Source organism: Delphinapterus leucas, chromosome 8, assembly GCF_059928025.1.
Source record: "Delphinapterus leucas isolate spDelLeu-1000000601 "Yukka" chromosome 8, BTC_Dleu_Yukka2, whole genome shotgun sequence".
Classification (NCBI taxonomy): Eukaryota; Metazoa; Chordata; class Mammalia; order Artiodactyla; family Monodontidae; genus Delphinapterus; species Delphinapterus leucas.
The window spans coordinates 29,293,806-29,311,818 of NC_143136.1; the positions used below are offsets into that span (position 1 = coordinate 29,293,806).

Here is an 18,013-nt window from a genome sequence, read left to right on the forward strand (position 1 = left end):
CTTAGAGTGCTGCAGTGCCAGCCCATAATGACTGCTGGATAAATATTAGCCAGTACCCTGTTTCCCCAGGATTTATAAAATATCATCATCAATTGAGGATTGATGGAATTGAGCCACAAGTCTTGGCTCAGGATGATCATGCAGGATGTTTTCTCGGGAAAGATGCATTTATTGTCTGTTTGTGTATAATGTTTTGTGTTTTTCTCTCTCACTTGGTTTCTGCTATATGTATATCTACGTGAGGAAGGAAAATAGAGACATTTGATTCTGCCATCCGTGTATCCAACAGAAAAAGCAGACATATTTTAGTGGATGAGATGTGTGGCATGGTGAGATGTATACCGTATTTAGTGGTACATGGACTATGAGCTATTTTTCTATTTAAAAAGTTGCGCTGGGGCTTCCCTGGTGGCGCAGTGGTTAAGAGTCCGCCTGCAGATGCAGGGGTCACGGGTTCGTGCCCCGGTCCGGGAAGATCCCACATGCCATGGAGCGGCTAGGCCCGTGAGCCATGGCCGCTGAGCCTGCGCGTCCGGAGCCTGTGCTCTGCAGTGGGAGAGGCCACAACAGTGAGAGGCCCGCTTACCACACACAAAAAAAAAAGTTGCGCTGTTTGGTTCAAACCCTTTGTGTTTCTAATCAGTCACACAGTGCAAGTTGAGAAGTTGGGGCTTAGGGTGACATCTCTGATCATTCAGACCACCAGGAGGTGGTCTGCTCCTAACACCATACACTGATCTCTAACCACATTAGCTAGAAACAGGTGATTGCAGACCATTTGTTCACCAAGAAGGTACATCCAGCCACTGGGTGTTGATATGAGCCACCTTGCATAAAGAAGGATGTTTGTTGGGAATATTTTAATAATAAGTTTGCTTACGTAATAAAAAGCACTTGCCCAGCCATCATCTCTCTTCATACTTCATAAGAGTCCTGTGAGGCCAACATCAAAGAAGAGATTAGCCCCATTTGTTTCTGGTTTTATGTTTATCTTAGTATGGTATTTAGTACTTATTATCATTGGTGGATTTGTTTATTGGTTTGGTTGCTCTCTTCCTTATATATATATATATATATATATATATATATATATATATATATATATATATATATGTTTGTTCTTTTTTTTCCTTTTTCTCTTTTTGTAAGTGTGTATGTTTATGCTTCTTTTTGTGATTTTATCTGTATAGGTTTGCTTTTACCATTTGTCCTAGGGTTCTGTCTGTTTGCTTTTCTCTTTCTTCTTTTTTGTTTTTTCTCTCTTCCTTTTCTTCTGAGCTGTGTGGCTGTCAGGGACTTGGTGCTCTGGCCAGGTGTCAGCCCTGAGCCTCTGAGGAGAGGGCTGAGTCCAGCACATGGACCACCAGAAAACTCCTGGCCCCACATAATATCAGTCAGTGAGAGCTCTCCCAGAGATCTTTGTCTCAACACTAAGACCCAGCTCCACCCAACGACCAGCAAGCTCCAGTGCTGGACACCCCATGCCAAACAACTAGCAAGACGGGAACACAACCCCACCTATCAGCTGAGAGGCTGCCTAAACCATAATAAGGTCACAGACACCCCAAAACACACCTCTGGACACGGCCCTGCCCACCACAAGGACAAGATACAGCCCCACCCACCAGAACACAGGCACCAGTCCCCACTACCAGGAAGCCTACACAAGCCACTGAACCAACCTCACCCACTGGGGACACACACGAAAAAGAAAAGGCACTATGAACCTGCAGCCTGCAAAAAGGAGTCCTCAAACATAGTAAGTTAAACAGAATGAGGAAACAGAGAAATATGCAGCATATGAAGGAGCAAGGTAAAAATCCACCAGACCAAACAAAGGAAGAGGAAATAGGCAGTCTACCTGAAAAAGAATTCAGAGTAATGATAGTAAAGATGATCCAAAATCTCGGAAACAGAATGGAGAAAATACAAGAAACATTTAACAAGGACCTAGAAGAGCTAAAGAGCAAACAATGATGAACAACACAATAAATGAAATATAAAATACTCTAGAAGAAATCAATAGCAGAATAACTGAAGCAGAAGAACGGATAAGTGACCTGGAAGATAAACTAGTGGAAATAATTGCCACAGAGCAGAATAAAGAAAAAAGAATGAAAAGAATTGAGGACAGTCTCAGAGACCTCTGTGACAACATTAAACACACCAACATTTGAATTATAGGGGTCCCAGAAGAAGAAGAGAAACAGAAAGGGTCTGAGAAAATATTTGAAGAGATTATAGTTGAAAACTTCCCTAACATGGGAAAGGAAATAGTCAAGTCCAGGAAGTGCAGAGGGTCCCACACAGGATAAATCCAAGGAGAAACACGCCAAGACACATATTAATCAAACTATCAAAAATTAAATTCAAAGAAAAAATATTAAAAGAAGAAAGGGAAAAGCAACAAATAACATACAAGGGAAACACCATATGGTTAACAGATGATCTTTCAGCAGAAACTCTGCAAGTCAGAAGGCAGTGGTAGAACATATTTAAAGTGATGAACGGGAAAAACCTACAACTGAGATTACTCTACCCGGGAAGGATTTCATTCAGATTCGATGGAGAAATTAAAACCTTTATAGACAAGCAAAAGTTAAGAGAATTCAGCAACACAAAATCAGCTTTACAACAAATGATAAAGGAACATCTCTAGGCAGGAAACACAAGAGAAGAAAAAGACCTACAATAACAAACCCAAAACAGTTAAGACAATGGTAATACAAACATAGATATTGATAATTACCTTAAATATAAATGGAGTAAATGCTCCAACCAAATGATACAGACTGGCTGAATGGATGCAAAAACAGACCCATATATTTGCTGTCTACAAGAGACCAACTTCAGACCTAGGGACACATACAGACTGAAAGTAAGGGGGTGGAAAAAGGTATTATATGCAAATGGAAATCAAAAGAAAGCTGGAGTAGCAATACTCATAACAGATAAAATAGACTTTAAAATAAAGACTATTACAAGAGACAAAGAAGGACACTACATAATGATCAAGGGATCGATCCAAGAAGAAGATATAACAATTGTAAATATTTATGCACCCAACATAGGAGCACCTCAATACATAAGGCAAATGCTAACAGCCATAAAAGGGGAAATCGACAGTAACACAATCAGAGTAGGGGACTTGAACACCCCACTTTCACCAATGTACAGATCATCCAAAATGAAAATAAATAAGGAAACACAAGCTTTAAATGACACTTTAAACAAGATGGGCTTAATTGATATTTATAGGACATTCCAAGTAAAAAGAACAGAATACACTTTCTTCTCAAGTGCTCATGGAACATTCTCCAAGATAGAGCATACCTTGGGTCACAAATCAAGCCTTGGTAAATTTAAGAAAATTGAACTCATATCAAGTATCTTTTCCGACAACAATGCCATGAGACTAGATATCAATTACAGGAAAAAATCTGTAAAAAAATACAAAGACATGGAGGATAAACAATACACTACTAAATAACCAAGAGATCACTGAAGAAATCAAAGAGGAAATCAAAAAATACCTAGAAACAAATGACAATGAAAACACGACAACCCAAAACCTATGGGATGCAGCAAAGGCAGTTCTAAGAGGGAAGTTTAATTAATTAATTAATTTATTTATTTTTGGCGGTGTGGGGTCTTCGTTTCGGTGCGAGGGCTTTCTCCAGTTGCGGCGAGTGGGGGCCACTCTTCATCGCAGTGTGCGGGCCTCTCACTATCGCGGCCTCTTGTTGCGGAGCACAGGCTCCAGACGCCCAGGCTCAGTAGTTGTGGCTCACGGGCCCAGTTGCTCCATGGCATGTGGGATCCTCCCAGACCAGGGCTCGAACCCATGTCCCCTGCATCAATAGGCAGACTCTCAACCACTGCGCCACCAGGGAAGCCGTAAGCGGGAAGTTTATAGCAATTCAATCCTACCTCAAGAAACAAGAAACACCTCAAACAACCTAACCTTACACCTAATGCAATTAGAGAAAGAAGAACAAAAAAACACCAGAGCTAGCAGAAGAAATCATAAAGATCACATCAGAAATAAATGAAAAAGAAATGAAGGAAACAATAGCTATGATTAATAAAACTAAAAGCTCGTTCTCAGAGAAGGTAAACAAAATTGATAAACCATTAGCCAAACTCATCAAGAAAAAAAGGGAGAAGACTCAACAGGTTTAGAAATGAAAAAGAAGTAACAATGGACACTGCAGAACACAAAGGATCATGAAAGACTACTACAAGCAATGCTAAGCCAATAAAATGGACAACCTGGAAGAAATGGACAAATTCTTAGAAAGGTACAACCTTCCAAGACTGAACCAGGAAGAAATAGGAAATATCAACAGACTGAAGTTTCAGACAAGCACTGAAATTAAAACTGTGATTTAAAATATTCCAACAAACAAAAGCCCAGGACCAGATGGCGTCACAGGTGAATTCTGTCAAACATTTAGAGAAGAGCTAACACCCATCCTTCCCAAACTCTTCCAAAATGTAGCAGAGGGAGAAACACTCCCAAACTCATTCTACAAGGCCACCATCACCCTGATACCAAAACCAAAGATGTCACACAAAAAAATTACAGACCAATATCACTGATGAATAGAGATGCAAAAATCCTCAACAAAATACTAGCAAACAGAATCCAACAGCACATCAAAAGGATCATACACCGTGATCAAGTGGGGTTTATCCCAGGAATGCAAGGATTCTTCAATATACGCAAATCAATCAATGTGATACACCATATTAAGAAATTGAAGGATAAAAACTGTATGTTCTCAATAGATGCAGAAAAAGCTTTCAACAAAATTCAACACCCATTTATGATAAAAACTCTCTAGAAAGTGAGCATAGAAGGAACCCACCTCAACATAATAAAGACCATGTATGATAAACCCACAGCCAACATCATTCTCAATGGTGAAAAACTGAAACAGTTTCCTCTGAGATCAGGAACAAGACAAGGTTGCCCACTCTCACCACTATTATTCAACATAGTTTTGGAAGTTTTAGCCATAGCAATCAGAGGAGAAAAAGAAATAAAAAAAAAGAAATAAAGTCCAAATCGGAAAAGAAGAAGTAAAACTGTCACTGTTTGCAGATGACATGATACTATACATAGAGAATCCTCAAGATGCTACCAGAAAACTACTAGAGCTAATCAATGAATTTGGTAAAGTAGCAGGATTCAAATTAAATGCACAGAAATGTCTTGCATTCCTATACACTAACAACGAAAAATCTGAAAGGGAAATTAACAATCCCATCTACCACTGCAACAAAAAGAATAAAATATCTAGGAATAAACCTTCCTAAGGAGACAAAAGACTTGTATGCAGAAAACTATAAGACACTGATGAAAGAAATTAAAGATGATACAAACAGATGGAGAGATATACCATGTTCTTGGATTGGAAGAATCAACATTGTGAAAGTGACTCTACTACCCAAAGCTATCTACAGATTCAGTGCAACCCCTATCAAGCTACCAATGGCATTTTTCACAGAACTAGAACAAAAAATTTTACAATGTGTATGGAAACACAAAAGACTCCAAATAGCCAAAGCAATCTTGAGAAAGGCAAACGGAGCTGGGGGAATGAGGGTCCCAAACTTCAGACTATACTACAAAGCTACAGTAATCAAGACAGTATGGTAGTAGCACAGAAACAGAAATAGAGATCAATGGAACAGGCTAGAAAGCCCAGAGATAAACCCACATACATATGGTCACCTTATCTTTGACAAAGGAGGCAAGAATATACAATGGAGAAGAGACAGCCTCTTCAATAAGTGGTGCTGGGAAAACTGGACAGATACATGTAAAAGAATGAAATTAGGGCACTTCCTAACACCGTACACAAAAGTAAACTCCAAATGGATTAAAGACCTAAATGTAAGGCCAGACACTATAAAACTCTTAAAGGAAAACATAGGCAGAACACTCTGTGACATAAATCACAGCAAGATCCTTTTTGACCCACCTCTTAGAGAAATGGAAATAAAACAAATGGGACCTAATGAAACTTAAAAGCTTTTGCACAGCAAAGGAAACCATAAACAAGACGAAAAGACAACCCTCAGAATGGGAGAAAATATTTTCAAATGAAGCAACTGACAAAGGATTAATCTCCAAAATATACAATCAGCTCATGCAGCTCAATATAAACAACCCAATCCAGAAATGCACAGAAGACCTAAATAGACATTTCTCCAAAGAAGATATACAGATTGCCAACAAACACATGAAAGGATGCTCAGCATCACTAATCATTACAGAAATGCAAATCAAAACTACAATGAGGTATCACCTCACACTGGTCAGAATGGCCATCATCAAAAAATATACAAATAATAAATGATGGAGATGGTATGGAGAAAGGGAACTCTCTTGCACTGTTGGTGGGAATGTAAATTGATATAGCCACTATGGAGGTTCATTAAAAAACTAAAAACAGAACTACCATATGACCCAGCAATCCCACTACTGGGCATATACCCTGAGAAAACCATAATTCAAAAAGAGACATGTACCACAGTGTTCATTGCATTACTATTTACAATAGCCAGGACATGGAAGCAACCTAAGTGTCCATTGATAGATGAATGGATAAAGAAGATGTGGCACATATATACAGTAGAATATTATTTGGTCATAAAAAGAAACAAAACTGAGTTATTTGTAGTGAGGGGGATGGACCTAGAGTGTGTCATACGAGTGAAGTAAGTCAGAAAGAGAAAAACAAATACCTTATGCTAACACATATATATGGAATCTAAAAAAAAAAGAAAAAAGAAAAGGTTCTGAAGAACCTAGGGGCAGGACAGGAGTAAAGACGCAGAGGTAGAGAATGGACTTGAGGACATGGCAAGGGGGAAGGGTAAGCTGGGACGAAGTGAAAGAGTAGCATTGACATATATACACTACCAAATGTAAGATAGATAGCTGGTGGGAAGCAGCTGCATAACACAGGGAGATCAGCTCTGTGCTTTGTGACCACCTAGAGGGGTGGGATAGGGAGGGTGAGAGGGAGGGGATATGGGGATATATGTATACATATAACTGATTAACTTTGTTACACAGCAGAAACTAACACAACTTTTTAAAGCAATTGTACTTCAATAAAGATGTTAATTAAAAAAAAAAAGAGAGGGGTTAGCCCCATTTTGCAAAGGAGGAAAGTGAGACTCGAAGAGTATGTAACTGTCTAAGACCCAATAGTTAAGTAGTAAGAGTAAAGACTAGAACCCAGGTCTCCTGATTGTGAGTCGTGTGTGTGTGTGTGTGTGTGTGCGCGCGTATGTATTTTCCACTGAACTGTACTTGCAAACATGATACTCCATTTCCAGAAGTTCTGGCAACCTTTCTGAATAAAACAGAAAGTGAGATTGAGATGTGAAATAATGCTTTTACTGCAAGTTTTCCATTTGGGCATGTATCATTTTCATTCATTGCTTTCTGTTTACCCTTTGAATTAATAAGAACATAAATGAAGCTATTTGTGACAGAGACCTTAAACAGAGGCTTAAAGAAGATGGAAGATGTTTTTTTCTCTTTCACATAAAAGTCCAGTCTCTGAGGCAGGTGTGCTCTGAGAAGTTTACAAAAGCCCAGACTCCTGTCCTGTTGGTCCCTCCCCCATCCCAAGGGTTTCTGTCCTTAAGGGATCTCCCATGTCCATGCAATTCAAGATTGCTACTCCCAGCCCTGCTTTATATCAACCTAGTTTTCATGCAACTATTTTGAAAGTGGGAAGGGGAGAGGATGTCCCAATTTTTAAAAGTACAGCTTGGAATTGCACTTGTCACTTCCATTCACATCTCATCAACCAGAAGTTAGTTATATGTCGATATGCAACTGCAAAGGAGCTGGGAAGTAGAATTCTCATTCTGGGTAGCGATGAGCATGGCTAAAATCTGGGGATTCTCTTATGATAGAAAAAGGGAGAATGACTATAGAAGGACAACTGGCTGTTGCTGCTCTGCTCTGAGTCTTAAGAATAGCCTCTTTTTAAGACATTTAAACATGAAGCACTTCAGTTCAGAAATTCTAAAAGTATAATATGGTAAGAAAAAAAATCGTAGTGCATTTTAGTTTGTGGCACATTGCACAGTCAAAATAACTGCAGGGAAACTAGCTTCCTGTGGTATGCCAGAAGTTCTGAATGGAAATTTAATTTACATTTTGCATTTTATGAGAATATTGCATTATTGGCATAATATGAAGTGACTGGGAAATGAATAACTTTGAGAAAGTAAGCCTGTAGGGTCAAATTAACCACATCTTAATATTCTTGCACTTTTTTCTTTCCAAAGTATCAAATCACATTGCACTGACATTTTCACCCCAAGTTGAAAATTTAGTAGAAGAATGAAGAGAAAAGTATTTTGTAGCTGTGGGTTTAGCACAGACAAAATTAAGGCTGTTTGAGGTTAGAGGGATATAGTCTGACAGATTGTGTGGGGATGTTTTTACATATGTGGGTGTCAACATGTTTGTGCTGAATTGTTTGCAGATTTGGGGGGAGGTGGTTTTGTGTGTGTGTGTGTGTGTGTGTGTGTGTGTGTTAATGTAGACTCCATGGGTGGCTTCAATCATTGTGTTTTCTTCCTAATTCCTATTACAAAGCAGCAGAAAGAGGTTGTAGGAGGATCTAAGCTACAGTGCTTGAAGGAAGGTTTGCACTAAGGACTAGTCATAGATGCATGTTTGTTCCATCAAGTTAATTGACGGTCTTTGAAATGTCTCCACTGTTCTAAATAAGTCTTGGAAATACTAAGGCAAGTAAACCTGGCCTCTACCCTTGCAGGGACCAGTTGGTTTACATGCTGAGGCGACAGCATGTAAACAAATCACTCAAGCAGTAAGACAAGACTCTCCTGAAGAAGTTATAGGATCAGAGAGGAAGGGGCACCCAGTTCTACCAGAGTTGGTCTAGAATCGCTTCCCAGAGGATATGCTTTGTGAGGTACTGGTGCCACACATTAGGCTAGGCTCTGAGGATACAGCTATGTAAAGACATGAACTCTCACTTCAAGGAAGTCAGTCTCCTGGGAGGGGGGTGGCTTGTCATCAAGACCCCTAAGGGTGTGGTTCTTACTTCTTTCCTGTCCATTCTTGAAATTCCTCTTCATATACTCACCTTTCACCTCAGCTGCGACACCCCACTGTTCCGCATCTGTGGGCCTTTGTATCTGCTGTTCCTTCTCCCTGAAATGCCCACTGCCCTTGTCCCTGGCATCCCTCAAGTTTCAGTGAGGCTTCTCTCTTCTGGGATGCCTACGCTGAGGGTCCTACAGAGTCTAGGGATGGCCTTCTCCACACATCCTCGCACATGCACTGATCAGACACATCGGGCTTTTGTTGCTTGTGTGCACACATGGGGCTTCCCCACCTGGAAACCCCTCTAAAACAGAGACCCTTTACTTTTTTGCTTTAATCTCCGGCACTGTCATTGCTCGGTGCATATAAGAACCAACAAGTAATGTTGGTTGAATCTAGGTTGTCACACTGAAGAGGCTGATGGTATTTTCACCATCAGTGGGTTAGACCAGAAGTCTTGGTATCTGACTTTGTCTGCTCACTTGTGGACAGAGATGAGGTGTGTCGGAAACAATTGCATGTTAGGGTTTGTGAATCTGGAAGGCAGGATGTTACTGTTGATTTCTGATTGATCACTGACCTGTTCATTAGTAAGTGTCATTCTGAGTGCACTATATGCCCTGAGAATGCCTGAGCTGGTACTCGACAGTGGGTGATGACAAAGAGGCAAGCGAGAAAGCATCTAGCTCTGTTCCTAGACACGTTGGATACTCAGGCAGGGCAAAAGATCAAGGCATAAAAAGATAAATATCTATAGGAAATAGCAAACAGGTGGCCAAAGAGTGAAAACTCGGACAAAACTATAGTTTTCTCAGAAGGAGAAATACTTTGGGCTGACATGTAGAAGACAGACACATCTTGAGTTGAGGACATCCCCGTAAGCAGGAAGGGCTGGGGCGGCTGCTTGGGAATGTTGGAGAGTGAGGGGTTTGTGGAAGGAGTAGTGGATAGATAAGGGTAGGGAAAAAAATGAAATGGTTTTGTGGACATCTTTTCCAAAGTACATAGGCAGTGGTATTTGAAGAGCATCTTGCATAAGTTATCATTTGTCAAAATAAGAGACTGATATTTTCCTTTTGAGTTTTATTTCCTTAAACTTCATACTTGGGCAGGTACGCATGTGGGATGGTTTAGCTAATGGGGAAATTTGGTCTCTGGGAAAAAAGGGGGTTAATCTTGGGAGAGTTAAGTTATATAGACAAATTGATGCTTTAAATCTTGACTCGAAATCTCTAGGGAATTGGATCCATATCTATTCAGCTTGAATGGTAGCTGGTCCAGGTGAGGGCCCATATCTCCATCGTCTGTATATAAATGATACAATTTGGGCTTTTTGAGGATTGATAAAGTTACCTTTTTGTTTTTTAATTTAAGACAAATTACCTTATCCAGTATTGATTTGCTTAGACCACTTCTCTACCATCTGCATTTGTATAATCAGGGAATAACCATTAATGATTGCGTTAGCTGAATCAGAACAAATTCAGGATACTGACACTAGTCATTTGATAATTTCCAAAATCAGATCTAACATGGTTTTTGGATTATCCAGTTTTATGGTTTTCTATACCACCGGTCCATCTCTTTCCATATATATCACATATGTAGCAGAAAATTAACTCTGTACCCTAATATATGTGTTTCAAGCTTATATAATCCAATTTTTAGTTAGCAAAAAAGGAAAATTCAGTGTATCTAAGACAATAAATTAGGCATCATCTACTAATGTGATATGTGCCAGTTGGTGACTACCATGTGTCCTGGATCCAGAGAGATTTGTTTTAGCCTACCCTCCCGACACACTGGTACTGGACCTCCATGCCCCTCTTTTTTTCATAAATCCCAGATACACAATCCTCTCCCACTGCCCTCGGGTTCTCCCAGATCCTCACCAGTAGGTATAAGGCCTACTCTCATTCAAAGCTCTGTGCTACCCATTATTCTTTTTCTTGCTACCTCCCTTCATGCTAGAAGAATAAATTCCTGCCAGTACTCACTTGAAGTTGTACACCTGAGTTACCAGCCTCTGAAATTCGTTGGACCTTTGGGGGGAAGGGTTCCTGTTCTATGTTGGTTTGCTTCTGAAGGGCATGGCACACTTCTGCATTAGAGATATTACTACTTTCACAGTGGCTTGGTGATACTTTTTTCATATCAACTAAGCTTGGAACATGTTGATTGGGGCTAAAGTTACATTTTTTTCCTCTTCATTTTTAAAATTAAATTTTTTTTAATGATTCAAAAATTAATAGTTTGGTCATGGTTGTAATAGTAATACACTGTTCCTGCATGTATCCTTTGCAATCGTGCTATATTTACATTTGAATACAAAAATCAAAGATTTTGGCTATGAGTTTGAAATTCATAGTTCTTAATCAAATTCTTACCTAAATACATCACATTGAATTGTGGAGACCTGGCTTACAGAGTAATATCTTTATTGCTAAATGGAGGAAATGCCCTACAAATTAGTTTCAAATAAATTCACATGGTGTAGTTATTGTGACAGGAAAAGAGACAAATGTTTTAACAAATTTTTTCTTCAAATTTAATTTCTATCTAGCTTTTAACTTTTATTGTAACTTTGGTAATCACCAAAATGTACTTAAATTTCCAAACTGATATTAAACTTTCCTTGAATTTATCTTTAAAAAGCTGATAAAAATAATTTTTAAAATTAATATTGGACAACAGCAACAAAAAGAAGCCAGTAAGAATCAAAGCAAAATAAGAAAAAATTAACCATGGTGCCAGAAAGACATTTAGTTCCCCGAATGGTCATACTTACCTGTTTTACAGCTTGAGATCATATAACTTCAGGTACGAGTATTGAATTTTTAAGTGAGTTTACAGTCTTTTGAGAATTACTCTCTTAAGAGTTGTGAGATTTTGTTTTTGTTTTGCTGGGGGAAGGGAATTAATTGTAACTTACTGAAAATATTAGAATGCTGTATACGTTTTGATAAAATAAGAAATCAGTTTGACTTTGAGAATATTGTGATACCCCTAGCCTTATGGGACACATGCTGTGGTATCTAAAAACAAATGTATTGGACTCACAGGTTGCACATTTGCAAAAACTCTATAATTGCTGAGAGATATACTTGTTCCAGCATCTGTGATGGTTGCCTGTTTTCATGACCAATCCAGTCTTCCTTCAGCATTTCAGACAAATTCACTAAGAATCTAACAGTTCACCTCCAAAGGAATGTTTAGAAAAAGTTAACAGTCATTAAAAATGGAATATGTCCCCAAAGACTTGCTTAATCCTGTGTATTTCCAGGCCGTGTTTTACAAAGCTAGGTGGGTCTGAGAAGTGATTCAGTGTGATGCTTGGGCTTCAGTTTAAGTTTCATGGAGAAGCCCTTGTGCCCTTGCCCTGCATACAGAGGTGACAGAGGTCTCTGTTCCCATAGTCTTCTCTGACCTCCTGCACACCTGCAAACTCCATTTTGATATCACCATCATTGTCAATACACCCTTTATCCATTTGGGACTTCGTAATTGACCACTTTTATGTACTAGATTCCATTGAATCTTCATAACTACAAGAGAAGAGGGAAGGTGTTTTAAAATTTCTTTTCTACGCGGTTAAGAACAGTAAATCCAGAAGAAGTTAACTGACTCTGCAAGGCTGTATTGCTAGTATGTGGCAAAGCCAGAGCTAAAAGAATCTGGTTTTGGATGACTAGTCCTTTTTCTCTCCACCAGACCAATGATTCAAGTTTCTTCAGGGCATTGAGGGAAGCCTACCCTGAGGGTCCTACAGAGTCTAGGGATGGCCTCCTCCACACATCCACGCACACACATTGATCAGTTGCATTGGGCTTGTGTTGTTTGTGTTCACGCGTGGGGCTTTCCCACCTGGGAACTCCTTTAGTGCCGAGACCATTTACTTTTGCTTTAATCTCTAGCACTGTCATTGCTCGGTGCATATTAGAACCAACAATTAATGTTGGCTGAACCCAGGTTGTCACACTGAAGAGGCTGATGGTATTTTCACTATCAGTGAGTTAGACCAGAAGTATCAGTATTTGACTTTGCCTCCTTACCTGCAGACAGAGATGAGTTGTTTTGGATGATGTGTGTTAGGGTTTGTGAATCTGGATAGCAGGGTGGTAACATAGCTTTTTGTGCTGGGCATTGGTAAGAGTTTAGAAAGGATGAGCCCTTACACTTGAATTAATGGTGGGAATTCTACATAGAAGCTATATTTTAAACTAGTGCTGTCTAAAATAGAAATATATGCAAGCCATATATGTGATTTAAAATTTTCCAGTAACCACATTTTGTAAAAAGTAAATAGAAATAGGTAATAGTAATTTTAATAATATATTTTATCTAAACCAATATATCCAAAATATTCTTTCAACATAAGTCAATATGAAAAAATTATTGAGCTATATCATATTCTTTTTATTAATAAGTCTTCCATATCCAGTGTATTCTATACTTACTACATGCCTAAATCCATATGCTAAATTTTCAATGGTTAAAGTTAAATACAGTCCTACCAAAAGAAGAGTATAAAATATTATTTATATTGCTTCAGTTTTCAAATTTTAATTTACATTAAATTAAATTGGAAGTTCAGTTCTTTTTTTTTTTTTTTTTTTTTTTTTTTTTGCGGTACGCGGGCCTGTCACTGTTGTGGCCTCTCCCGTTGCGGAGCACAGGCTCCGGACGCGCAGGCTCAGCGGCCATGGCTCACGGGCCCAGCTGCTCCGCGGCATGTGGGACCTTCCCGGACCGGGGCACGAACCCGTGTCCCCTGCATCGGCAGGCGGACTCTCAACCACTGCGCCACCAGGGAAGCCCGGAAGTTCAGTTCTTTAGTTGCCTTAGCCACATTTCAAGTGCTCACAGCCACATGTGGTTTCTGACTACTGTATTGGACACTGCAGTTGTTGACAGCTGTGGGATTAAGTCAAAATCCTTTCTCACCTCTCTCCATATTCTGAAGTAGGAGCTATACCTCATTAAGGATATAAGGTTTAAATTTTAATATATAAATTTTTAAGCAACCATTTTAAGGTGGTGATCCAGGCAATGAGGAGTTAACCTAATCTAGGCCAGTTATTATTTTATTAGTTGTTTTAAAACTAAAAAAAAAAATAGAGTAAATGTTTGTATGGTCTGTAAAGTGTCTGGTGCTTTGCATAAATTCAGTAACTCAGGCCCTAGCACCTAGTTGGCTTTTGGATGAGCAAGTAAATGGATGAATGAAAACAATCAACATGGAGCATAAATAAATGAGTACATATTTTATTTTATGTAATAGTTATAAATGCTTTTGAAATTCAGGAAAATAAAGCCCTTGTCTCATTTTTCCATCACTCCCCTAATCTAAAAACCTTGGGAAAAAAATATTTAAAATTCAGCTGGAACAATGATTATTAATAATATTTAACAATGTTAGTAATAATAATTGGAAGCCATTTCCACCTTAAAAGTGGCAATCTGGAAAACGGGGCCATGGTCGTTTTCTTTGAGTTTGAGAATTTACAAACCTGTCACAGCATCATGACCTGTATATTGCATTGCTCACTACAATTTTCCATTAAAGGTTTAATTTACTGAATTCATGTAGATCAGTCTCGAAGTGATTTAGTAAATAAATGTTTCAAACATTATCATTAAAAAAAAAATTTAGCTGGAATCTAAGAGGAACTCTGAGACAGTTTTCCAAAGCAGCGTTAATAACGTGGAGTATTTTTTAGTTGTAGCACATACACCCTGAGAAGGGATTGCCAAGCTATGGAGTGATGTTTACTGGTTACTCTTTTTCCAATTTTTTTTAATGTTTATTTATTTATTTTCTTATTAGTCATCCATTTTATACACATGAGTGTATACATGTCAATCCCAGTCTCCAAATTCATCCCAGCACCACCACCACCCCCCGCCGCTTTCCTCCCTTGGTGTCCATACGTTTGTTCTCTACTTCTGTATACCAATTTCTGTTCTGCAAACCAGTTCATCTGTGCCATTTTCTAGGTTCCACATATATGCGTGAATATACGATATTTGTTTTTCTCTTTCTGACTAACTTCACTCTGGATGACAGTCTCTAGATGCATCCACATCTCTACAAATGACCCGATTTTGTTCCTTTTTATGGCTGAGTAATATTCCATTGTATATATGTACCACATCTTCTTTATCCATTCATCTGTTGATGGGCATTTAGGTTGCTTCCATGACCTGGCTATTGTAAATAGTGCTGCAGTGAACATTGGGGTGCATGTGTCTTTTTGAATTATGGTTTTCTCTGGGTATATGCCCAGTAGTGGTATTGCTGGGTCATATAGTAATTCTATTTTTAGTTCTTTAAGGAACCTCCATACTGTTCTCCATAGTGGCTGTATCAATTTACATTCCCACCAACAGTGCAAGAGGGTTCCCTTTTCTCCACACCCTCTCCAGCATTTGTTGTTTGTAGGTTTTCTGATGATGCCCATTCTAACTGGTGTGAGGTGATACCTCGTAGTTTTGATTTGCATTTCTCTAATAATTAGTAATGTTGAGCAGCTTTATGTGTGCTTCTTGGCCATCTGTATGTCTTCTATGGAGAAATGTCTGTTTAGGTCTTCTGCCCAGTTTTTGATTGGCTTGTTTGTTTTTTTTAATATTGAGCTGCATGAGCTGTTTATATATTTTGGAGATTAATCCTTTGTCCGATGATTCATTTGCAAATATTTTCTTCCCATTTTGAGGGTTGTCTTTTCGTCTTGTTTGTGGTTTCCTTTGCTGTGAAAAAGCTTTTAAGTTTCATTAGGTCCCATTTGTTTATTTTTGTTTTTATTTCCATTTCTCTAAGAGATGGGTCAAAAAAGATCTTGCTGTGATTTATGTCAAAGAGTGTTCTTCCTATGTTTTCCTCTAAGAGTTTTATAGTGCCCGGTCTTACATTTAGGTCTCTAATCCATTTTGAGTTTCTTTTTGTGTATGGTGTTAGGGAGTGTTCTAATTTCATTCTTTTACATGTAACTGTCCAGTTTTCCCAGCACCACTTATAGAAGAGGTTGTCTTTTCTCCATTGAATATTCTCGCCTCCTTTATCAAAAATAAGGTGACCATATGTGTGTGGGTTTATCTCTGGGCTTTCTATCCTGTTCCATTGATCTCTATTTCTGTTTCTGTGCCACTACCATACTGTCTTGATTATTGTAGCTTTGTAATATAGTCTGAAATCCAGGAGCCTGATTCCACCAGCTCCATTTTCCTTTCTCAAGATAGTTTTGGCTATTCAGGGTCTTTTGTGTTTCCATACGAATTGTGAAGTTTTTTACTCTAGTTCTGTGAAAAATGCCATTGGTAGTTTGATAGGGATTGCATTGAGTCTATAGATTGCTTTGGGTAGTATAGTCATTTTCACAATATTGATTCTTCCAATCCAAGAACATGGTATATCTCTCCATCTGTTTGTATCATCTTTAATTTCTTTCATCAGTGTCTTATAGTTTTCTGCATACAGGTCTTTTGTCTCCCTAGGTAGGTTTATTCCTAGGTATTTTATTCTTTTTGTTGCAATGGTAAACGGGAATGTTTCCTTAATTTCTCTTTCAGATTTTTCATCATTCGTGTATACGAATGCAAAAGATTTCTGTGCATTAATTTTGTATCCTGCAACTTTACCAGATTCATTGATTAGCTCTAGTAGTTTTCTGTGGCATCTTTAGGACTCTCTATGTATAGTAACATGTCATCTGCAAACAGTGACAGTTTTACTTCTTTTCCAATTTGTATTCCTTTTATTTATTTTTCTTCTCTGATTGCCGTGACTAGGACTTCCAAAACTATGTTGAATAATAGTGGTGAGAGTGGACATCCTTGTCTTGTTCCTGATCTTAGAGGAAATGCTTTCAGCTTTTCACCATTAAGAATGACATTGGCTGTGGGTTTGTCGTATTTGGCCTTTATTATGTTGAGGTAGGTTCCCTCTATGCCCACTTTCTGGAGAGTTTTTATCATAAATGGTGTTGAATTTTGTCAAAAGCTTTTTCTGCATCTATTGAGATAATCATATGGTTTTTATTCTTCAATTTGTTAATATGGTGTATCAGATTGATTGATTTGCGTATAGTGAAGGATCCTTGCATCTCTGGGATAAATCCCACTTGATCATGGCGTATGACCCTTTTAATGTGTTGTTGGATTCTGTTTGCTAGTATTTTGTTGAGGATTTTTGCATCTCTATTCATCAGTGATATTGGTCTGTAATTTTCTTTTTTTGTAGTATCTTTGTCTGGTTTTGGTATCAGGGTGATGGTGGCCTCATAGAATGAGTTTAGGAGTTTTACTTCCTCTGCAATTTTTTGGAAGAGTTTGAGAAGGATGGGTGTTAGCTCTTCTCTAAATGTTTGATAGACTTCACCTGTGAAGCCATGTGGTCCTGAACTTTTGTTTGTTGGAAGATTTTTAATCACAGTTTCAATTTCATTACTTGTGATTGGTCTGTTCATATTTTCTGTTTCTTCTTGGTTCAGTCTTGGAAGGTTATACCTTTCTAAGAATTTGTCCATTTCTTCCAGGTTGTCCATTTTATTGGCATAGAGTTGCTTGTAGTAGTCTCTTAGGATGCTTTGTATTTCTGCAGTGTCTGTTGTAACTTCTCCTTTTTCATTTCTAATTTTATTGATTTGAGTCCTCTCCCTCTTTTTCTTGATGAGTCTGGCTAATGGTTTATCAATTTTGTTTATCTTCTCAAAGGACCAGCTTTTAATTTTATTAATCTTTGCTATTATTTTCTTTGTTTCTATTTCATTTATTTCTGCTCTGACCTTTATGATTTCTTTCCTTCTGCTAACTTTGGGTTTTGTTTGTTCTTCTTTCTCTAGTTCCTTTAGGTGTAAGGTTAGATTGTTTACTTGAGATTTTTCTAGTTTCTTGAGGTAGGCTTGT

At 38.4% G+C, this 18,013-nt stretch overlaps 1 protein-coding gene across 11 annotated transcripts in view; it reads left to right on the forward strand.

The window, feature by feature from the left end:
* The window catches only part of KLF7 (KLF transcription factor 7), a 116,749-nt gene that overhangs the window by 68,440 nt on the left and 30,296 nt on the right, over positions 1-18,013 (forward strand). The window lies entirely within an intron of this gene.